Source organism: Brienomyrus brachyistius, unplaced genomic scaffold, assembly GCF_023856365.1.
Source record: "Brienomyrus brachyistius isolate T26 unplaced genomic scaffold, BBRACH_0.4 scaffold41, whole genome shotgun sequence".
Lineage (NCBI taxonomy): Eukaryota > Metazoa > Chordata > Actinopteri > Osteoglossiformes > Mormyridae > Brienomyrus > Brienomyrus brachyistius.
Window position 1 is genome coordinate 419,905 of NW_026042316.1, and position 24,677 is coordinate 444,581.

At 44.8% G+C, this 24,677-nt stretch overlaps 1 protein-coding gene across 1 annotated transcript in view; it reads right to left on the bottom strand.

The window, feature by feature from the left end:
• LOC125722688 (fibroin heavy chain-like) overlaps positions 1 to 24,677 on the bottom strand; it is a 269,460-nt gene that overhangs the window by 242,914 nt on the left and 1,869 nt on the right. The window lies entirely within an intron of this gene.

Genomic DNA, 24,677 nt, shown 5'->3' on the forward strand with positions numbered 1-24,677 from the left:
TGGCCAAGGATGGTGAACTTCCTGTGCAGGGTCACAGGGGGTCTGGAGCCTATGCAGGATGATATGGGCACAAAGCAGGGAATAACCCAGGACCAGGTGCCAACCTGTTACAGGGCACACACACCACTCAGACATGGGCAATTTGGCAACTCCAATTAATCTTGGCATATTTTTAGATTTTTAGAAGAAACCCCATGACACCTGGAGAACATGCAAGATCCACAGACGTGACTTGAACCTTCCTCCCAGATGTGTCAGGCAACAGGCCTAACCACTGTGCAGCTCCTATGTACAAACAGTGAAATTAAACGATGTTGCTGATGTAGTCATGAAGACTGTAAAAATTAACAATGGCAAAAGTAATCAAGCAGATATTCAGATTCCTTCATGAATGTTTTTATGCATAAAAAGGAGAAACAAGAGGAATATCTCATCACAACCTTAATTTTGAACAGCTTTATTACAGGACATCATGGGGTTCACCTAAAACAGCTGAATAAAGGTCATTCTAACTGGTTCAAGATTTATTGTCATTAAGTGCAGGATGTACCAAAATACAATGAAATCTGTACTTGTGTTTAATCCAAGACTGATGCCTTAATTGATAATACATACAAGTATCAGGTAGCAGAAATGAAAATGTACATAAACATGATGTCACGCCCGGCTCGTACGACCCTCGTGTGTGCCACGCCCCCCTGATTATCCACGTGTGCTTCCCCGATCGTACCCAGCTGCACCCTGTTGTTTTGCTCTGTCTTGTCTATTTAGTCCATGTATTGCCTTAGTTTCTTGTCCGTCATTGATGTTTGTTAATGTCAGTACCAGCGTTCCGTCCTGCCCTGCTCTTTCCCTTGAATAAATCCCCGTTTTCCCCGTACTTTGCCTGCTTGCCTGCTCCTTGCCCGCTGCTCTGCCCGCGCGCTCACCCGCATTACCAGCGCAAATCCTGACACATGACATAAATACACACACATAAAATATATTCACTTAAAAGTGTCAGCAGTATGACATGTAGATGCTATTGGGTACGGAATAGGATGAAATAAATAATGATGTCAACTAGGGCTGCCACTGAAAATCTGTCAGCATCAATATTTTAAATCAACATATCAGTTTATGTATTAAAATAATTTAATTTTTAATTTCAAGTTATTTTTAATTATTTTAACAAAAAGATGGTTGTACACTGTGTAAAGTTTCGATGGCAAACCACACAGCACTGGTGCTATAACAAGGGAAAACATACAGGCACTATTCTGGATGATGGACCACCAGAATAGGCAAAACTCCACCGTATGTGTTGTCTATTAATGGTTATTAAAATACCATTAATACAGAGAGCTTTGTGTTATGTTTTGCCATTATAGTTCCTAAATACACTCATTATTAAAGCCATGAAATTGTCTGCTTGCTACATTACAATCTCCACTGAATAAATGTTTGAGGAAAACATGTAGGTTAAAATCTGGGCTTATTCTACATTAATTTACAGTATCAGTGTGTGTGTGTGTGTGTGTGTATGTATGTGTGCGTGTGTCTGTGTATGTGTGTGTGTGTATGCATGCATTGGGCTTGTTTGGGACCAGTTATATTACCGTAATACATAAGTGAAAGGATGATGGAAACTAACGAAAAAATGAATTGAGCTAAAAGTGAAAACTATACCAAATAAACACGTCAGACTTTAATCAACAAAGTCACTCCACCGTCTTGTTACCTAGTTTAACCACAATATGTCCTCTTTTAAAAGATGTTGTAGATGCTAAGCTTGCCCTTTCTTCACAGCGACTACAGTACTTACTGCTTCCATTATTTACCGAAACAGCTGCATGTGGGGCTCTGCTAACTGAATTTAAAAAACATAAAGTTACACTGATTTTATACAGATTACTAACTTTTGGGCATCACAATAAAAAAATCTCCTAAATTTTTTAGGCAAGTTACTTATCTGCTTATTGAATGGTGGGCGAAAATAATGTCTATATAGTGTCCAAATGCCGGCACCCATTATATAAAACCCTGCAATGACGTAGAGTTTGTTGTTCTTAAAATAATCCATCCATCCATCCATTTTCCAAACCGCTTATCCTACTGGGTCGCGGGGGGTCTGGAGCCTATCCCCGAATCAATGGGCACGAGGCAGGGAACAACCCAGGATGGAGGGCCAGCCCATCGCAGGGCACACTCACACACCATTCACTCGAACCCGGGTCCCTGAGGTGTGAGGCTAACCACTGCACCACCATGGCACCCCCAATAAGAACTCTATGTGATTACTAATTACTGTTACCTAATTTCCTGTCTGGTCTTTTCCCCCCTCATTGTTAAAAGTCATTATATGTCTGGGTGCCAGTCAATGGAAGCTCACACTCAAGAAGCAGCATAAATGCTACTCATACACAGTTGGGGGGCAGGGGTCAGTCCTTGTGCCTGTAATGAGAAGGTCACCAGTTGAAACTAACCCAGCCTCAGCACGTCTGTGGGTCCTTGAGCAAGGCCCTTAACCCCCAGCTCCCTGGGCGCCCCAACAGGTAGCTGCACTTCGCGGACAACTTACTCCACAAAGAGTAAGTTGAGGGAGACATAAAAAACACAATTTCCCCACGGGGATTAATAAAGTCCATCCATCCATGGAATATTATTTAGCACTATATAACGTAGAATATAAGAATTATGATTTTATAAAAAGTATGCCAAATATCCATGATATAATCATTACAATGTAAACATTATAATGTAATCAACACAATGGAACCAACTGAGTATGTATTTGCACCTTTTGTTAGTCTGAGTTTCTGTTAGCTACTTCATGTTAGTCCTGAATCTATGAATATTCACTTTTATTAGCGTATATTTTATCACTATGTAAAAGGACAAATATATTATCAACCTTTTAGTGAGACAATGTGTAAACGGCTGAAACTACCAAGGTTTACTACTGAAGGAAAGGATTCACCTGAGTTCACCAGAAGTTCATGGCTGAATATTTTTAAAAAACCAAGTGGAGCTGCTCGCGCCACCATTATGTTCAACCGAGAGACCAAACGGTAAAAGAAATGACTGTCAAACTTATCACCCAGGGGTGAACATAAATCTATACAAATATCACCTGCATGCACATTACTTCTTTTACAATAACCAACTCCTGATCCATACTGTTAGTCGTGAAAAAAATAACTATTGTGTACATAGAGGCCCTGTGTAAAAAGATAACTGCCAAGGAAAAGATCAAAAACATTTATTTCAAGGATTCAAAGTTTTTATGGTCATGTACAGTGTACAGTGCAGTTCTTATTTGATTAACTTGAATGTCTTCACAGACAAGACGATTTAACAAATAAAGCAGCGCAAAATTACAGTAACTAACAACAAACAAACAAAGCTCACGAGTACTATTACAGTATTCATAGCATTTATTTAAATGTAATTTTACCAAGTAAATTAATTGAAAAGCAGTTACCACCGCTTTACCTGCTTCTCGGGAGAAATAGCAGATATACAAACGACATGTATGTAACTAAAAGCTGTGTCGTAATGGAGGCGGATCCAGTTTGTGCAGCCTGCTAAGAGATGCTGCCTGATGTGTTTTGCTCTCGCGGAGTTTTGGTACCATGTGACATGGTGACGTAATGCAGCAGACGATAAAAATCTAACCATGATGCATTGCGTCAGGACCAGAATGTGTTGCTTTAAGCTAGCGCTGTATGTGGGTGCATGAAGTGGAAAGCACCCAATAACAAGCATAACATTTTTTTAAAAATGTTTTCTTCACCGGTGCAGTGAATTTAAATAAAGAGCTATGATGGTGCTGCAAATGGCTTTGCATAGTAGTTAGTAGTAGCATTAGCCGCTGTGTGCGGCATTAGCTTTCTACAGTCCTTACAGATGGTTCGTGTTTTGTCTGTCTCCCTTTCGCCATTTATATTTTCCGCCGGGCACCCAAAATGCTGCCACACAAAAGATTTAAAAGTGTCTGGGGTATCTACTATAGTAATTTAGTCAGACGCCGACATATTTGCAGCGCATTCGTGAAACGGCTTTTCGCTCCAACGAGAAATCTCGTCATGTTGTAATATCGCGAGATCTCGTGACACGCGTTTCACTCCCACTTCTTAGTAACAGTCATGATTTGATAAAGTGACAACCTGCGTAATAATTGGTAATACATAGAGTTTGCTATTGTTCAGGCTAGCAGACTGTTATGGCTTGAGGTTAATGGTGCCTGTTACTTGTGAATTTTCACATTTGCAAGAATCTTCAGCCTCGTGAATGAAAAACGGGTAATTATGCTAAAAGAAGAAAAAAGCAGAACCGCAATGTGTGTAATGCTGGTGCTGATTTTTCAGTATGAACACAGTAAAATTTATACAAACTACCTGCATTCAAACTTGTATTCTTTATATAGTTTGGTTAATTACTATTTAAACGTTTTATCTGCGCTCCATTGTATATCTTGTATTGGAGACTTGTATGTACTTTTTGATTGGAAATGGTTAGTTGTATATACATTGACTATTTTTATGATTAATTTCTTTGTTTATTTAATTTGGCAACAGATTTGCACTTTTAGAAGTATTGCTGTTCATGTTCTAATGTTAAATTGTGTTATTTGTTCTAAGCCAAAGTACACTTGCTACCCAGATAAACAGCTTTAAACATTTCTTTGGACTGCCTAAGACTTTTGCACAGTACTGCATATCTTAGAACATAAGAAATTTACAGATGAGAGGAGGCCATTCGGCCCATCAAACTAGTTTGGGAAGAACTTAACTAATAGCTCAGAGTTGTTAAAATCTTATCCAGCTCTGATTTAACCATCTCTCTCAATATAATATTGGGATCATTTATTCTCTTCAGAGGCCTCCATAGAATAGTGCATCCATCCCCTCACTTATATTTAGACAGACGTATCCTAAGGCACCAGGGCAACAACAGTCAGAATAACAACAGAATCATCAATTTCACAGCTAGTTTCAAAAATTTCTTTAACGCAGATTACAGAAAAAAAGATAAGCAAATTAGGTAATATTAAGAAAATTATTAAAACGTGTAGAGTAATGGACATATTTGTCATTCAGACATATTGTGCTTTTTTAAGAGCAGAAGGAATACATTAAATCACAATTATATTTAGCTTTTAATTATATATATATATATATATATATATATATATTATTTTTTTAAATGTACATCATTATAAATGAGAACTATATGTGATTGCTAATTACTGTTAACTAATTTTCTGTATGATCTTTCTCCCCTTCAGTCTTAAAAATCATTATATGTCAGGGGGCCAATCAGTGGAGGCACACGGACACATTGGCCGGTTATCCTATTTGTTCAGCGCCAGCCCAACAAGTAGAGTATTCAGAACCATGGGCAGTGACCAGTGTTACTGTGACATCTGGTTCCTTCATTGGCTCTATATAGTTTTCTAGAAATAACTAAATGCCTCTGTTGTAGAAATTTCCAGCCATAGACTTGGTTCCTATATGACGAGAAGATTTTATTTTTACTCAGACTAAGAAGCTAGAGATAATCAGCTCTGCTTGTTATCTGCCCTTTACTGCTCGAGCAGGGCTCATGCACATCAACAAATGTCAAGGCAGCAAGTGCATACAAACAACTTCTCAGGACAGTTATAGGGCTTTCATTTGGAGTCAAACTGCTGCGTCATTCAGAGATACCATTGTCTAAGACTTGCACTAAATCATTCTAAGTACTTGGGCGTATTTAGTGTCAGAATCCATCCCTGCCTTGTCCTGTTCTCTCTTGTTTGTTCCCATTTGGCCAGCACATGTCACTGGCCATCCTATTCTCTCCTCTGTCTTGTAGCTCCTTAGCTCATAGTGTGTTTGCCTGCTGCTCGGGCCGCCATGTGGCTTAGTTTGACATGTGATCAAAATTTAGAGTAAACTAATACATGATAACTTGCCTTAAAAAAAGATCAATGGCAGAACAGGGGCTCTGAACGCAGTCTGCATTAATAAGGAATTAACCATTTGTCTCAATATAAAATTGGAATAATTATTCTCTTCAGAGGCCTCCATAGAATAATGCATCCATCCCCTCACTCATGTGTATAGAGGCATATCGTAAGGCTCCGGCAACATCTTTCAGATCAACAACAGCATCAACAATTTCACAGCTAGATTTAAAACATACTTTAACGTACAGTGATTGCAGTAAATGAAAAATAAATTAGGTAATATTAATTCAATTATTGAAATGTGCAGATTAACAGAAAAGGTTTTATAATTTTACATCATGATAAATGAGAACTATACGTGATTACTAATTACTGTTACCTAATTTCCTGTCTCGACTTTTCCCCCCTTATTGTTAAAGGTAATTATATGTCAGGGTGCCAGTCAGTGGAAGCGCACAGACACGTTGGCCAGCTGGTCTATTCATTCAGCACCAGCCCATCAAGTAGAGAATTCAGCACCACGGACAGTGACCTGTGTTACCATGACTTCAGGTCCCTTCATTGGCTCTACATATTTTTCTAGAAATAACTAATTGGCTCTTTTCTAGAAATGTCCAGGCTATATGAAGAGAATATTTTATTTTCATTTAGACTAAGAAACTACAGAAAATCAGCTCTGCATGTGATCTCCTCTTTACTGCTCAAGGAGGGCACACGCACATCAACAAATATCAATGCAACAATTACAGATGAACAATTTCTCGCAGCTTCAGAAGAAATCAGATTTCTGTGTAACTCAGAGATTGTCTAAGACTTCTGCTAGAACATTTTCTGCTTGAGCCGAATTTCAAAATAAATGACACCTGGGTGACCCAGGTTCGAGTCTCCGCCTGGGTTACATGTATGTGGAGTTTGCATGTTTTACCCATGTCGTCGTGGGGTTTCCTCCGGGTACTCTGGTTTCTCCCCCACAGTCCAAAAACATGCTGAGGCTAATTGGAGTTGCTAAATTGCCCCTAGGTGTGCATGTGTGAGTGAATGGTGTGTGAGTGTGCCCTGCAATGGGCTGCCCCCCAATCCTGGGTTGTTCCCTGCCTCTTGCCCATTGCTTCTTGCCCCCCGCGACCCAGTATGATAAGCGGTTTGGAAAATGGATGGATGGATAAACCTGGGACTATTAAAAGAAGGTGATGCTGCCTGAACCACCAACCAAGGCTGAGAGGAAAGGGAGGAACACTAGTCAAATGAAGGAAGAAAAGGCCACAGTATCTCATGGTCACGAATACAAAAGTCAGGGAGTGTTATGAAGAAGGCACCACACTTAAGACCATTGGTTTTATGCAGTGAATTACACCAGAGAGAGTTTTTGCATTTTAGCTGTGTTTTGTAACATTCCTCAGACTTCATTTTAATGTTTTCTTCAACACAACAAAGTCCCACGGTAACAAAAGCGCTGAAGTCTGGATCGTTAATTGCAATGTGGGGAGTGCAGACCAGCTGGGGTGGGGGATTGTGCTCAGTCACGGTAAAAGGCAAACGGGTAAATTGTGAATATGCTCTTAAGCTAACTACAGCTTCTTGAATTGTGGGAGGCGTGTGTAACATAACGTTGTTCCACATACCAATATCATTACGTATCGGTATCGCAAAACAAAATTTTAAATGTTAAGATTCTGTCATTCTGAAAATCTGAGTATTTAAGACATTATGTTCCATAGCGATTTGTGGAGATGAATGCCCTCGGACAGTAGCGTTCATTTCACAATTAAGTCTCTTTAAGTCAATGTTTTATGTTATGCAGGATGAATGTGTGATTTTTAATTAATCAACCTTTAAGGGTTATATGCTTACGGTGTTGTATACTATTCTCGGTGTACAAGTTATTTGTATGTATATTAAAATATGTTTGGTGAGTAAACTCTGTATATTGTTTTTAAATAAAGTGATTTTGTTCCGAGCTACTATGTTAATTATATTTAAATTTTATGTGCAAAGTATAGTTGACGTTTAACTTTTCCGCCTGCGCTTTCCCGCGCTTAAGTAAATTATTGCGCTTGCTTGTGAGTAAATTAGTTCATTGCTTTTAAATAAAGTGAATATTGTTGCGGGCTACTGTGTTTATTATATTTAAATTTTACGTGCAAGTCGGCTATTTCCTGTGCTGCAAAGTCTAGATGATATTTTACTTTTGCACGTGCGCTTTCATGTTGCATTCGACTGCGGATGCGGGTGGTTGCGCTCGGTGCTGCCTACAGCAATGATATTCCAGCAGACCAGGAGAGGCCAGATGTATTGCAACAAACACAGATAAAAGTAGTGAAGCAAGACCTGTAAAGTTTGTTTGCTGACTAAAATCAGTATATTGCCATTTAGTAAAATTTTAAATTGTTCCAGGCTTCTGTCTTCATTATATCTAAATTTTATTTGAAGGTTAACTAGTTTCCTATGCTATAATGCAGTTGTTCATTGCGAAGGTTTCAGTGCAGGACTGTATTCCATGTGCCAGGAGTGACTGACAGCTCCATTATATTGCCTGTATGTTGTTTTTCCTCAATCAGAAACAGACGAATGGCGAAAGCTGTCAGCTGGAGCAACGACCGATACTGGGCAACTTGGGACAAATGGGGGGAGGTGATTGACTGGGGAGATGAGGAAGAGCTGTGCTCCCCAGCAGAAACACCCTCTGACCAGGCTGACGGTTAGATTGTGTCACACACCCGAAAGCCAATTGCCAAGGCAATTAGCTGGACGGATGATGTGTATTGGGCAGCCTGGGACAAGTGGGATGAGATCATCTGCTGGGGTGAAGAAGAAGAGTGCTCCCCAGCAACTCCACCCATGAACCAGCCTGGGAGGGATAAGGGGTTAGACATGTATGGATTAGAGGTTTTTGTGTTAAATGAAAGGACAGTCTCCATAAAGCCTGCAGATGACCACCAAGACAGGCTGAAAATAGGAGCCGTAGTGGTCGACCTCTGCCAATTTGAGCTAGATGATGTAAATGGTAAATTTGAAATTGTCCAAATACAAATTGGAGAGGTCAAATTGGAGGAGACTGCAGAGAGGGGTTTTAATTCAGTATTTGAATTGGAAATTATGGATGTTGTTAGGGGGCAGCATGGTGGTGCAGTGGTTAGCACTGTCGCCTCACACCTCTGGGACCCGGGTTTGATTCTCCGCCTGGGTCACATGTGTGCGGAGTTTGCATGTTCTCCCCGTGTCGTCATGGGGTTTCCTCCGGGTACTCCGGTTTCCCCCCACGGTCCAAAAACATGCTGAGGCTAATTGGAGTTGCTAAATTGCCCATAGGTGTGCATGTGTGAGTGAATGGTGTGTCAGTGTGCCCTGCGATGGGCTGGCCCCCCATCCTGGGTTGTTCCCTGCCTCGTGCCCATTGCTTCCGGGATAGGCTCCGGACCCCCCGTGACCCAATAGGATAAGCGGTTTGGAAAATGGATGGATGGATGGATGGATGGATGGATGTTGTTAGGTTGAAGAAACAGTTATACATCATCTTGTCATCATTTCTGTATGATCAGCAATGAATGTAAATACATATATACATTATTTCTTATCTTCTAGCCACATACTCTTAGCTATTGTACCCTAAGTATGTGGTCAACAGATGCCTACTTAGATATGATTCTCACTTCCCTCTCTTGCGCCTCCCACTGACTATAAATAAAGGAGCCAAGGGGAACCACCCTTTGTAACACATTCTGCTGTAGTTTGCATTGCAGAGAGTGTGGGTACCCTTGCAAGTAAAACTGTAAAGTGTGTGTCTCGTAAATGTGGAGTTGGGGTGGAAATGCCGGGCGCTTTCCCCAACATAGAATTTGGTCCTTCGAGCCGGATCCGAGGATCCCCGAAGACGTCTCCAGTACGCCGAGAGAAGCGACACCGAAAACTGCCAGCAGTCACTCGAAGACGGGTGCAAGAAAGACCTGTGATGTGAATTCGTCATCAGGCCGGTGGTTAGAACTGCGCTCGACGTCTGGTGATGTCTGAAGGACCTCGGTGACGGAACAGAGACCACAATATACAGGTGAGAGATACGGCACCTAAGTGAGTAGGTGGCCAAGGCATGCGTATGGTTAAGTTTAGCCGAAATTAAACGGGAGAGAAAGTAGTCGTATGGTTAAGTTTAGCTGAAATTAAACGGGAGAGAAAGTAGTTGTATGGTTAAGTTTAGCCGAAATTAAACGGGAGAGAAAGTAGGCGTTGTGGGACAGAGCGTACGGCGTTCTATGTGGATGTGTTTTTATAGGTTTTAGATTAACCTACACGATCCACCCTAAAAGCAACAATGTTAGGTTGAAGAAACTGTTAGTAATCATTTGTTATCATTTCTGTATAATCAGCAATGAGTGTAAATATGTATATACATTATTTTGTTTTCCTTTACCTTCATAATTTAGATTATATTAGTTTACACGTATCCTGAGCACGTGTTTAAATACACTGAACAAAAATATAAACGCAACACTCTTGTTTCTGCTCCCATTTTTCATGAGATGGACTTAAAGATCTACAATTCATTCCAGATACACAATATTACCATTTCTCTCAAACATTTCTCACAAATCAGTCTAAATGTGTGATAGTGAGCACTTCTGCTTTGCTGAGATAATCCATCCCACCTCACAGGTGTGCCACATCAAGATGCTGATCTGACATCATGGGTAGTGCACAGGTGTACCTTATACTATATATAGTGTTGCGTTTATATTTTTGTTCAGTGTAGTTGTCCACCTGAGTAAAACCAGAACTTCTTCTTACTCTCACAGTCCTTTCTTTGTTCTCACTCCAAGATCCCTGCCCCCCATTGACTATAAATAAAGGTGCCAAGGGGAACCACCCTTTGTAACACATTCCTTTGTAGCCTAGCATGCAGAGAGTGTGGTTACCCTTGCGCAAGTAAAACTTTAAGTGTGTTGTCTCGTAATTAATGGTGTGTACTGTCACGATCGGGTACGGGTGAAGCGGCGATCGTGCGGGCAAGCAGGCAAGCAGGAAGCAGGAAGCAGGAATACGGGGCAAACGGGAGTTTAATACGAGGACAGGGACCGGGAAACAGCTCACACTTACGAACATCAGACATTAATGACAGACAAAGCAAACTGGGGAGACCAGGACTTAAATACACAGAACAAGGCAGCAGGAAACAAGACACGACTGGGCAGGATCAGGAAATCACACGTGGGTAATTAGGGGGCGTGGCACACACGAGGAGTGGACGAGCCGGGCATGACAGAACCCCCCCCCAAAGGCGCGCTACACCGGGCGCGCCAAGGAAGGGGGCGACGGACGGGACGAGGCAGAACAGGACCTGGAAAACAAGAACAGAATTAACGCAGGACCGGGAACAAGACAGAGGCACAAAACACAGCCAGGGACAAGACAAAGGACAAAACCCGAAAGAGGGCCGGGAAAGCAGACAGACAGACAAGAAAGGGCGAAGCAGAGGGCACAGGCGGGACACAAGGGCCAGGAGTGAACGGAGGGAACACAGGAGGACGAGGAGCAGAGACGGGAGGAACGAAGCGAGGGGGAGCAAAAAACGAAGGGGCAGAGACAGGCGGGACAAAGGCAGGGGCGTAGGGAGACAAGGAGGGGGAACAAAGGGGAGCCCGAGGGAGACCCAGCGGGCGACGGGCGGCAGCCGGAGGGGCCGCAGGCGGCCGGGAGGCCGGAGCCGGAGGGGACCGAGAAGGGGCAGAGGAGACAGGGCGAGGGACCCGCGGAGGGGCCAGGGAGGGAGCAGGAGGGAGCACCAGGGAAGGGGACGAGGGAGCTGGAAGGGGCCAGGGCGAAGGCCCGGAGGAGGGGGGAGCCGCAGCAGGCGGCGACGTCCGGGGAAGGGCCGGAGGTAGGGGCCCCGCAGGCGACCGAGGAGCCGCCGTCGGAGAACCCCCAGGCGACCGACCAGGACCCGGAGAGGGGAGCGAGGCAGGGCGACGAGGCACCGGAGAGGGACCCGCAGGCGACAGCCGACCCGGAGGGCCAGGACCCGCAGGCGCCAACCGAGCCCCAGCGCAGGCGAGGCAGGGCGAGCCAGGGGGCTGGGCGGGTGGGACCCCAGCCGTGCGTCTGTGTCCCCTCCCTTTACGGGACACAGACATGACCCCAGGTTGGGGTCGAGTTCGCCGGGGTGAGAGAGACAAAGTCACTGGAGGAGAAGGGACAGGAGCTGGAGCTGCTGCAGGCGGAGGGGGCGCCTCTGGAGCGCGGTCAGGGACTGGAACGCGGTCAGGGACTGGAACGCGGTCAGGGACTGGAACGCGGTCAGCTGGCCCGGGAGCCGCTGGAGCGCGGTCAGGACTTGGAGCGCGGTCAGGAGGCGCCTGCCCTGGAGCTGCAGCAGGTGGCTGCAGTGGGGGCGCCTGCCCGGGAGCTGCAGCAGGCGGCTGCAGAGGGGGCGCCTCTGCAGGAACTGGAGCGCGGTCAGGAACTGGAGCGCGGTCAGGAACTGGAGCGCGGTCAGGAACTGGAGCGCGGTCAGGAACTGGAGCGCGGTCAGGAACTGGAGGTGGCTGCAGTGGGGGCGCCGGCCCGGGAGCTGCAGCAGGCGGCTGCAGAGGGGGCGCCTGCCCTGGAGCTGCAGGTGGCTGCAGTGGGGGCGCCTGCCCTGGAGCTGCAGCAGGTGGCTGCAGTGGGGGCGCCTGCCCGGGAGCTGCAGCAGGCGGCTGCAGAGGGGGTGCCTCTGCAGGAACTGGAGCGCGGTCAGGAACTGGAGGCAGTGGGGGCGCCTGCCCTGGAGCTGCAGGCTGCTGCAGTGGGGGCGCCTGCCCTGGAGCTGCAGGCTGCTGCAGTGGGGGCGCCTGCCCTGGAGCTGCAGGCTGCTGCAGTGGGGGCGCCTGCCCTGGAGCTGCAGGCTGCTGCAGTGGGGGCGCCTGCCCTGGAGCTGCAGGCGGAGGGGGCGCTTCCGGAGCTCTCCGGAGCTTGATCAGCCTCCGGAGGTCTTCAGCCATCCTCTCCAGATCTAAATACGGGGATTCTGGAGTGAAAGAGGCGAAATCCTGCCCCAGTTGTACTGCGAGCTTTTCCCCCTCCGGAGGGCCCTGTGGGGCCGGTTCTCCCATCACCCTCCAATACAGTCCCTGGAGGGTGAAGTACCTGTCAGCGAGGGCCGCGGGCGAAACGGGCGTGGCCCCTTTAAGAGGGCGGGGAACCCGCGGGATGGCGTCCCTCACTGCTCTGGCCCCCCCATTGGCCAGCCCCTCGGGCCGGTTATCGCTCCGCTTGGGGGGCGATAGCTGTTCCGCAGGGAGGGGCTCTGGGTCCGGGAAGACGAAGGGCTCGTCCTCTTCATCCTCGCTCGGAGCCCAGAGCCTCGCCAGGGAGCAGGGTCCCAGACCGTACGGTCCCAGGTCGGGACCCAGGACGAGCTCCTCCTCCTGAGGGAGCCAGGGGCTGGAGAGCGAGCAGGCGCCCAGACTGATCGGCTCTTCTGGGAGCTTCTTCCTCCTTCTCCGCTTCTTCTTTGGGTCTGTCATTCTGTCACGATCGGGTACGGGTGAAGCGGCGATCGTGCGGGCAAGCAGGCAAGCAGGAAGCAGGAAGCAGGAATACGGGGCAAACGGGAGTTTAATACGAGGACAGGGACCGGGAAACAGCTCACACTTACGAACATCAGACATTAATGACAGACAAAGCAAACTGGGGAGACCAGGACTTAAATACACAGAACAAGGCAGCAGGAAACAAGACACGACTGGGCAGGATCAGGAAATCACACGTGGGTAATTAGGGGGCGTGGCACACACGAGGAGCGGACGAGCCGGGCATGACATGTACAGAGTTGGAGTGGAAAGCCTGTCGCTTTCTCCAACATATACTGTACCGTAGTTTGGTCCTGTGTGCAGAGTTGGAGTGGAAAGCCTGTCGCTTTCTCCAACATATACTGTACCGTAGTTTGGTCCTGTGTGCAGAGTTGAAGTGGAAAGCCTGTCGCTTTCTCCAACATATACTGTACTGTAGTTTGGTCCTGTGTGCAGAGTTGAAGTGGAAAGCCTGTCGCTTTCTCCAACATATACTGTACTGTAGTTTGGTCCTGTGTGCAGAGTTGGAGTGGAAAGCCTGACGCTTTCTCCAACATATACTGTACCGTAGTTTGGTCCTGTGTGCAGAGTTGGAGTGGAAAGCCTGACGCTTTCTCCAACATATAATTTGGACCTTCGAGCCGGATCCGAGGACACCTGACGACATCGCCAGCACGCCGAGAGGAGCAACACTGAAGCCTGCCGGCAGCCACTCGGAGACGGGTGCAAGAAAGACCTGAGACGTGAATTCGTCATCAGGCCGGTGGTTAGAACTGCGCTCGACGTCTGGTGATGTCTGACGGACCTCGGTGATGGAAAACAGGCACACGGGACAGGTGAGACAACAAGGTTATTCAGCGAAATAACCGGGTCAATTGACGTGGGTTAGGCTTAGCCGTAATTAAGCAGAAAAGGGGTTAGGCTTAGCCGTAATTAAGCAGAAAAGGGGTTAGGCTTAGCCGTAATTAAGCGAAGTATGAACATGCATGTATTGTGTGAATGACTGGTCCTCTCATATATCTCGTACCAGTGAAATTCCACCCAGGACCTGTGTAATGCGCAGAAGGTAATAAAAAAAAAAATGGGAAAGAATCAGAGTAAGAGGATTGAACTTGAGGGAGATGAGAAGTTTTTGGAAGGATATAAACCAGGTTCAGGACAAATAAGTAATTGGAGGTGGAGAAAAAAAACATGGATTTGAAGGGAAACTCCACACTCCAGATATCTTAAAATTACAAGGAAATTTAAAACTAGAAATGTTACAAACCTTGAAGAAAGGAAAATTGGAGAAAAGGAAGAAAGAATATAAGTATTCAGATAATTGGTTGGAACAAAGTAAGTTAAGAGATGTATGTAGAAAGCATAAAAAGGATGATAGAAAGGATAAATTAACTGCAGCCGCTCTAGTCACTTTAGATGATGAGACGGTAGCCAAAACAAAAAGTAGAGAAAATAGACCACCAACACCACCACTATTGCCTGCCCCTGTGCAACCCGTAGATAGAAGGGAAATTAAACAACCATCAGCTATGGGCACAATACCAAAGAAGCCATCAGCTCCTCCTTCTTCCCCCATTATAACTAGGAGTAGAGATCCTACGTTATACCCTGTGCGCGATCTAGCTACTGCTAAGGTTCGATGGCATCCGCGAAATGAAGGCATTGATATTGATAGTGAAGAGGAAGAAATAGAATTACAATGCCCCCTAGTGGAGGTGGCAAACTCTAATAGAGAGCCAGATGGAGGACCTGAAACAATGTTAGTCTATAGACCATGGACAGCTGAAGATAGAACGGCAGCATTAAAGGGAATACCTCCTGTTGATGAAGGGGTACCAGAATTTTGGACAGCAATATTGGAACTACAGAGCAGTTTCCACCTGAATGGTAGAGAAATGTTCCAATGTTTAAGACAGCTGTTCAACCATAAGTGGGGAAGAGTAGCAGGAGACTTTACTGGTCATGGACCAGACAATCAACCACTTGCACATAATTCACAAGCTCTACAACAGAGTATGCAGCAATTACATGGAAGGATAGAAACAGTGTTTGCGAGACGAGCAGATTATGGCAGAATTGCACAATGCAAGCAAAAAGATGGAGAAGAGCCAGAGGATTTTATGGATAGGATGCGAGTGGTGTTTAGAGGGAATTCAGGAATTCCTCATAATGAGGAAAATGGAGGAGTTTATCAGCAACAGTTAAAACGTGCGTTCATCACAGGGCGAAAACCTGAACTGAAGAGATACATAGATAAACATTGGGTACATCAGAATACTGGTTCAGTACAGCAAGCCCTAGAATATGCCCAACACGCCCATACAGCAAAAAAACAGAAATCAGACGCAGTGTTTGCTGCTAATGATACTGTTGCAATAATACATATGAATCCTCCGGGGAGGGGAGGGTTCAGAGGAAGGTCACGAGGTCGAGGAAGGGGGAGAGGTGCTTTTAGGAGCAATCAGCAAAATATATTACAGCAAGATAACACTTGCTGGACATGCGGAAAACTTGGGCACTTAGCTAGGCAATGTAGAACCAAGTTTATAAACAACCCAAATTCCACAGAGAATCAATGACAATTAGCCTGTGAACTATCAAAGGAGCCAGATAAGCTGCAAAAACAGGATGAGACAGAAGAGATAGATTTGCAAGCAGTTTGCCAACTGCTAGAACTAAAACAACTTGAAGAACTACCAAAACGAAGGCTTATTATAAATGGGAAAATATATGAGTGCCTATTTGATACTGGAGCCTGTAGAACAGTGTTAACCACTAGCCCTCCAAGGGTCACCTTTTCCTCGTCCTCCATAAATATCCGAACTGCAGGAGGCCAAGCTGAGAGTCATCAATTGACAAATCCAGTTAGCATAAAAGATGAGGAAACAGAGTTAGAATGTCACGCCCAAGTGCTAATAAGCCCTTCATGTCCAGTCAATCTGTTAGGAAGGGATCTTATGATACAAATGGGTATTAGTGTGACTGCAACACCCACTGGCATGAAGGCCATAGTAGAAAAACAAACTTTCGTGATACATGGCATGTCAGCTCCACAGTATTATTGGTCCCTAGATCTGGGGGGGGACAGCACAGACACGTGAAATATTGAGAAAAACTAGAGAAAAGCAGTCCCCTAAACAAACCCAGTTCATGCCTGGCGATGCCTTACACGTCACTATGTGGTACAAAGGCACCCCAGGACCAGATTATGCCTATGACAAAACGTTTCATGCCCTCCAAGACACTTGTATCACCTTACAACATATATATGTTAACTCCACTACTGGCTTTTCTGCTGCCTCAGTCATCTTATCTAATAAACAACAGGCTGTGTTCAGAGGGGGAACACCACACGTATCTCTATCAAAACCACCTTAGATGCAGTGGAGGGATGCAGAGATGTTCTTACGAGATTCCATGCACAGTCACAATGACTACCAACCCGTACCTGGCTCCTGTTGGAGCTATGACAAAAAACACAATGTGTGGCGGTTTCCTTTGGGATGGAGAGTTCAAACCACTCTCACCACACACTTGCAGGACCCAACCTGACAAATTTTTCCAACCCTGGAGGAGGGATCATGTCCAGATCTAGATCGCCTCCCGGAAGGGTTGTGGTCGTCCTCCCCCACTGATGTAGGACTGGTAAAGGGGTTCCCACCTTACAAAGTAATTGTGAAATCAGAACACCGCCCGGTAGTTAGACAATACCCGTTAAAACCTGAGGCAGAGAAAGGTATAGCCCCTGTAGTGCAGGATATGTTGGCATCAGGAATATTGCGAGAGGCTCCTGAGGCCACTTGCAATACTCCTATCTTCCCCGTCCAGAAGGGACATACAGGGAAATGGCGCATGGTGCAGGATTTAAGACCAGTAAATGAAATAGTACAACATGCTGCACCAGATGTGCCTAATCCACACCTTTTGTTAAATTCCTTGTCCCCGGACAAGAAGTATTTTTCAGTAGTGGATCTGAGTAATGCTTTTTTCTCAGTACCACTACATCCTGATTCACAACACTTATTTGGTTTCACTTATAAAGGACATAAATACAAATACATTAGACTCTCTCAAGGGTTTTCAGAAAGTCCACATGTATATACAATGGCACTACGGTATTCAATGAGTTCCTGTAAAGTACCGTCCCATAGTCAAGTGCTATTATATGTAGATGATATATTAATTGCTTCAGATACAAAACAGCATTGCAAGGAAGCCACACTGTTAGTGTTACAGCATTTGTATGATACAGGACATAAAGCATCAAAACAAAAATTACAGTATTGCAGAGAGGAAGTTATATATCTTGGACATAAACTATCCCAACAAAGTTGATCGTTATTAGAAACTAGAAAACAGGCAATACAAGAGGCACCAAAGCCAAAGACTAAACAGCAAATGATGTCCTTCTTAGGACTTTGCAATTATTGCAGGGAACCTGATTATGCTGCACAAAAACAACCTGCCTTAAATGTTACAGATGTCTTGTTGATAGATAGTGATGTACTATGTGATGCACAGACTCATGCACCTAAAACAGAAATACAGAGCTGGATTAAGAGAGGAGCAATACAACAAGGGAAAACTTATTATATGAATGACAAGCCCATCCTACCAAAAAATGTATACAAGACAGCTGCCTTAGTGAGCCATGGAAACACCCATGTCTCAACAGGAGGGATGGTACATATTATTCAACAATACTTTTATACTATATATTTTTCTGATTATGCAAAACAATTTTGTCGAGCGTGCTTAATTTGCTGTAAACACAATGCACAAGGCAACATAAGGCCAAAACGTGGCCAGTTTCCCGCAGCTGAGTATCCATTTCAAATTGTACATATGGATTTCATTGAATTATCTTGGTCACAAGGGAAGAAGTGTTGTCTAGTCATTATAGACACCTTTTCTAAGTGGGTAGAAATATACCCTGTAAAACACTGTGATGCAATGACCGTTGCAAAATGTTTGGTAGGCCATTATTTCCCTACCTATGGCATACCTCATATTATAAGATCGGACAATGGGACTCATTTTGTAAATCAGACCATGTCCCTCTGCTCACAAGCACTAGGGTTTACGATAAAAAATCATTGTGCTTATCACCCCCAGAGCGCAGGCTTGGTAGAAAGAACTAATGGCACCATTAAAACAAGGCTCAGAAAGACAGTGGAAGAGACAAAAAGGCCGTGGCCAGAATGTTTGTCTCTAGTAAAATTATGGATGAGAATAACTCCCACTCCTGCAGGATTGACACCATTTGAAATAGTGTATGGTAGACCGTTTCCCTTAGCAACCGAAATGAGTGATATAGGAAAAGCAGACAGAGAAAATACGTTAGCCGATTGGATGCGTAAACTACTAACATCACAACAAAAACATAGCCCCAGTAGTCTGCCGGTAAATTCTGTTTCTGTTCAACAGGATAATCTGCAGCCAGGAGATTGGATCCTGGTCAAGGTCCTGTTGTGAAAGGATTGGAGCACACCTCGGTGGGACGGACCTTATCAAGTCCTCCTCACAACACCAACAGCGGTGAAAATAGCAGAGCGACCTTCCTGGATACATAAGAGTCACTGTAAGCCCATCAAGCCCGTATCAGAGACCTCTGTACCTTCGGAGTAGCAGTGGAAGTCCGCTACAAAGGCGCAGTAATCTATAGGATACTGACGTCTCAACCCGGTGAAGAAAACAGCTGATCTGCACTCCATTTAGAATGGCTCTGATTGGGTGGGGATGCGGTAAGGTGACTCTCGGTGTAATTCTCTTTATGGGAATTGTTGGTCTGCTTCTGCACTCACCAGAGCAGGTGTTTCATCCACCTAGATGGACACATGACGGCTCCCACCTGAGGCCTATCTCCACAAATGAGACCCATCCTTTCCTACAAAACTACTGGTATCGTTATGTTTATGATATAGCAAAGAAAGACAATTTAACTAACTGTTATGTCTGTACACATATGTCCCTGGATCCCCATGCCGGTCCCTCATGGTTGGACTGGTTTCTCACTGGGTCCTGGTGGCAGTTACTGCTAAAATTCTCACTCCCCATTCTTGTTACATTATCATTTGTATGTTGTTGTTTCATTTGTATTATACCCTGCCTCCATTCCATGATACAACAAACTTTTAGTTCTGTTTTTCTGCTATACGCTGCAGAAGAACGGTTGGACTTATTAAACTTGTCTAGCCCTCTTAATAATGATGATGATGTGATCTGAATGACGATTGTGCTGAAAGTGCTTTTGCAACTTGTATAATACTGATGCTTCTGATTATACTGTCATGATAAACAGGAGGGATTGTTAGGTTGAAGAAACTGTTATTAATTATTTGTTGTCATTTCTGTATAATCAGCAATGAGTGTAAATATGTATAAACGTTATTTTGTTTTCCTTTATCTTCATACTTTAGATTATATTAGTTTACACGTATCCTGAGCACGTGTTTAAATAGTTGTCCACCTGAGGAAAACCAGAACTTCTTCTTACTCTTACAGTCCTTTCTTTGTTCTCACTCCAAGACCCCTGCCCCCCATTGACTATAAAAAAAGGTGCAAAGGGGAACCACCCTTTGTAACACATTCCTTTGTAGCCTAGCATGCAGAGAGTGTGGTTACCCTTGCGCAAGTAAAACTTTAAGTGTGTTGTCTCGTAATTAATGGTGTGTGCAGAGTTGGAGTGGAAAGCCTGACGCTTTCTCCAACATATACTGTACTGTAGTTTGGTCCTGTGTGCAGAGTTGGAGTGGAAAGCCTGACGCTTTCTCCAACAACAGTGAAAGTCTGTACTCAACTCAAAAGCCTGGACTGCCACCTGACCGGACATTTCTCTGTGAGCTTTCATATGATGTTTCGTATTTTGTCACATAAACTGTGCTGTTTGTTTTTTGTATCCTGTGATATACCTTTCAGTAAAATATCTGAAATATTTACATAATGGTTACATTTGCCTTTTATTGTCTCATATACATATATGAAATGTCTCATTTCATATACATGAAAGTTAATTCATACTTGGATGAGCATCAGACATTTTTTATACAAAGAATGAGGTACAGCTGTCATAGACCTGAACACCCAAATAGCCAAAGGTGCCTTGTAGGTTTGTAATGACAACCATGCACATAAACATTAAACTATATGCAAACCAGTGCTGGGCAGTAATGCGTAACTTAGTAAGGCATTACTGTAATTTGAATCTTTTTTAGTAACGTAGTAACTTAATGCATTATAATTTAAAAATTAATAACTGCATTACAGTTACACTTTCAAGTAACTTTACGTTACCGCTACGTTACCAATAAAATCAAGTGCTTTAACATCTATATTGTAAAAACAGAAATAATAATTGACAGTAACCTGACAGTGGCAGGCAGATGTCTGTTTGACAGTCGCACATGCGACGTCATTTACAGGAGACCTACATGCATGCGAAACCAGCTCAAACAAAAACAAAGTGAACATGGCGAGTGAGAAGTACGTGTTCAGTAGCTGGAATTCATCTCGGCTAAAGGCAAGAACATTTTTGTGAGTTGTACGTTATGTGGGGGTAAGAAATCATTGTCAACCTCAAAAAATTCAACATCTGAAAGGGCAGCACTGCGCAGTGAAATTAGTGGAGAAAATACCAGGTGAAGCGACTGATGAGCCCAATGCCAGTACATGTCCCACTCCTGCCAAGCAGCAGGCTGGATTTCTCCTGTCAAACACCAACTATAAGTGGAGAAGACCTAAACAAACTTGTGGCTGGGTATATTGTGGACAGAATGCTACTTATTTCCACTGTGGATTCTCCTTCCTTTTGTCACATAATTGAGAAATTACCTATTCTACACGTTTGCCTACCGCGTAGAAAAACATTTGCTGCCTACCTGGATAGAGAATATGCAACGATGGAAGCTAATTCAAAATCAAAATACTAGTTTGAGTAGATCACAACAATACTTATTATACTGTATATTGTTCATCCCATAAAAGGCAGATTATTGGACTATAGTAAATAGCCTGCACTGTAGCCTAAATAGTAAAATAACAAAATAAACATGTCTAATTGTACAGCTACAATACATTTTTTGTTCTCTTCAGGCTATCCAGACTCGTTTTGCATATGTGCACTTCTTGCTGCTGTCAGTTGTCCAGAATTCGAACTCCGATGGTTAAGGGATGAGTGTAGGAAACAGGAACTGAAGGAGCTTCTGATAGCAGAGTGTGACACAGTTGCTCCTGTAGCAGAAGAAACTGCCAATGGGCACACAAAGTCAGCCATACCTGGTGATGGGATGGACTTTTTTGGTTTTGAACTCGAGTGTGAGGAGAGCTACTCTGCAGAAAAAGAAGTTATGGTGATGAGTATGTGCTTCCTCACCATGGACTGGGTGTCTGCAGGAATCCAAAGCGCTGCTGGACATTAACTCAAAGGCAGGACAGAACATTCCACACCCCACCGCAACGCTAGTCTCAGTTCCAGTACAGAAGCCACTCTTGTTCATGTTTTAATCCAGCCCTGTAATCGTGTCCATATTTTTGTGTTCATCAAATTGTTTTCACAAAAATAAAGTGTGCCTTTTAATAAGGTTGTGCCCTTTTCTAAATGACCAGGCCAGATGGCAAAAGCTGAAAAAAGCATTTTACTATTTTCCAGTTTTCTTTAGTTTCAAAGAACAAAAACCGAAGTTAGTATAGGCTGGGAGAAGACGCCCAAGTGGCTGCCTAGCGCCCCCTGGCGTGCTGACCTCAAATCATTCAAAAAGGGGCAGAGAGTGAAGAGCAGGTTGAAGATTAAGATGCTGAGGGTACCGGGTAGTTTTGGGTTCAGATCTAATCTGTTTCTAAGGAAATAAGGCTAATTGTTTATGAATCTAATCATTTACGAATGACTATTACCTGCTCTGCTACAGTTTGATGAAGTCTGCGGCGTCGGATGGGGGGGGACTGAATTTTCCCCGGCTGGGGGTGAGGATTGCATTGTATATCGTAACATTGCTCGGCACGAATGCAATAATCACATCATGAAAGGATGCGACAGGAGATTTCAAATTAATATATTTTTCATCAGTTAAAATAAGAGCAACAGTGGTTATGGTACAGTCTCACAACTTAACTAGTTAAAAGAACTCCATAATCCACAGGATAAAATGATGCGCATACAATGCAACATTCAACATGGGGTAGTAAAGTGATATGTGGCAGAGTGAAGTATGATGTGGAGCAGTGGTGAGAATGCAGAGAACGCTGCAGCAGTATTAACAAATGAATAAGATGCTCATTTTTATCAGACCACGTGTTGTTCTTTAACCAGCACTTGCAGAAATCAGTATTAAGGTTTAATACCATCATCTGTTAGTGTGAATCAGTTGCTGACACTGGATTGGAATTCTGCATTTCAGTAGCAATACATGAGCCCCTTAGTGCCTGCCATTGTTAAAAATCAATGGTACACCCTTGCAAGTGCCCCAGGATGACCAAGTACTTCCATGATATGAAGGTGATGGCAAACCAGGCTGCAATGCTTCCAACCACCACATAGAGGTGGTCAGCCACTCCCCCAAAGAGAGGGAATGAGGGTAGGAATCACTCCCGACTACACTAGTCTGTTGGCACCAAGCCCTGATCCACATACAGGGAGTACCTTCCCTGAAACTGATTCCTTACTGAAAGGAACACCTTGTGTACAACCCCACCAACACATTCCATCTAAGGCAAGGTTTCCCCACAGGGTGCCATTCCAGTCATAAAATCCACAGGCAGCAAGCAGTGTGATGTGGCTGTAGAATTTCTAGGCAATCCAGAAGTGTACCTGGGAGCCAAGGAATAAGCGACGACTGCACCATTTCAAATACTAGTGCTTTATTCAGTCACAAGACAGTGCCCTTGGTCTCCTGCACAACTGCAGTCACCTCATTAGGGGGAAGCAACAGCATGACAAGCAGTGCAGAATATGCCAGGCAAGTTAGGTGGCTCCTTCCATCCTGGGACCATGCAGCTTGGTCCCTATCCCTTCAGAATATACAGCTGTCCAGGCTGACTAGCCGTGGGAGGACCCTGTTGGATAGCAATGGGGCCCAGAACACCTGTGCCTTGAGCACCTGCAAGGGCAAGGAGGGAGGGTGCCTCAGTCACAGCAACACAATCCACCAGAGCATCTTTTGGTGGAGGCCAAACATACCTGCTACACCTGCAAGCCCACAGCTGGCGTCACAGCAGCCACACACCTGGTCATTCCCATCCACAGACACCCACCTGCAATAGGGAATAACAATTGCTTAGCAGCTCAACTGATCCAGCATCATAATGCTGCAGCTACTGACCTGTTAGCGGCAAGAGAGAAGGAACAAGCCTTGTGTTGGGAATCCACAGGCACAGAAGCCACTGTTGCCCTCAGGCTGCAAGTAATGTACAGCTAGGGGGACACCAAAAGCTGGTCAGCAGCCGCCATCACAGCCAGTTCATTTAAGCACAGAAATCCTGCACAAGTGCCTGTACTCACTGAGCTCCTGCCATCCTGAGAGAACCTGAAAGCATCCAGCTGAAGCTGCAGCTTGTCATCCTGCTTTCTGGGCAGGAACTGGGAGCGGGATCCTGTCACCTTGGCATCAGTCAGGCACCTGAAGGGCAGGCATGTCAAGCAGCATTGCCCAAGCGGCCTCACACAGCCATACAATGTTACTCACCCAGAGTTCTGCACAAAGGCATAGCTAGGGAGAGAGGTCACATCAGGGACCAAGGTGGCCACACAGCTGTCCACAAAGACACGCAGGGGCTGACTGTTGCCCACAAGGACAGAGGCTTCAATGTTCAGGACACTTCCCAGGAAGTACACATTGGAGGCCCTCTCATTCTGCCATGCATCTGCACAAAGGGCACATGCACTTGAGGACAAACCCACTGAGTAAAGCCAGATATGCTGCATGAACCCCTTGCCTACCATCCATCAGCCTCAGTGAGAAATTCAGTTGTGCCTCAGCCGCCATTGTAGCATAGTAGGGGATCCAGGTTGGCACCAGGGCATTGCTGCTCACATTCTGCTTCCTAAGGAGCAGGCATCATTTAGAATTAAGGTTTCGTGGTATGTCAATGACCACAACAGTGCACAATGAAATGTGTCCTCTGCATTTATATTATGTGACATCATGACACATCAGGGGGAGCTAATTCAGCACCAGGGGAGCAGTGCTTTGGGCGGTACCTTCAGTGTACCC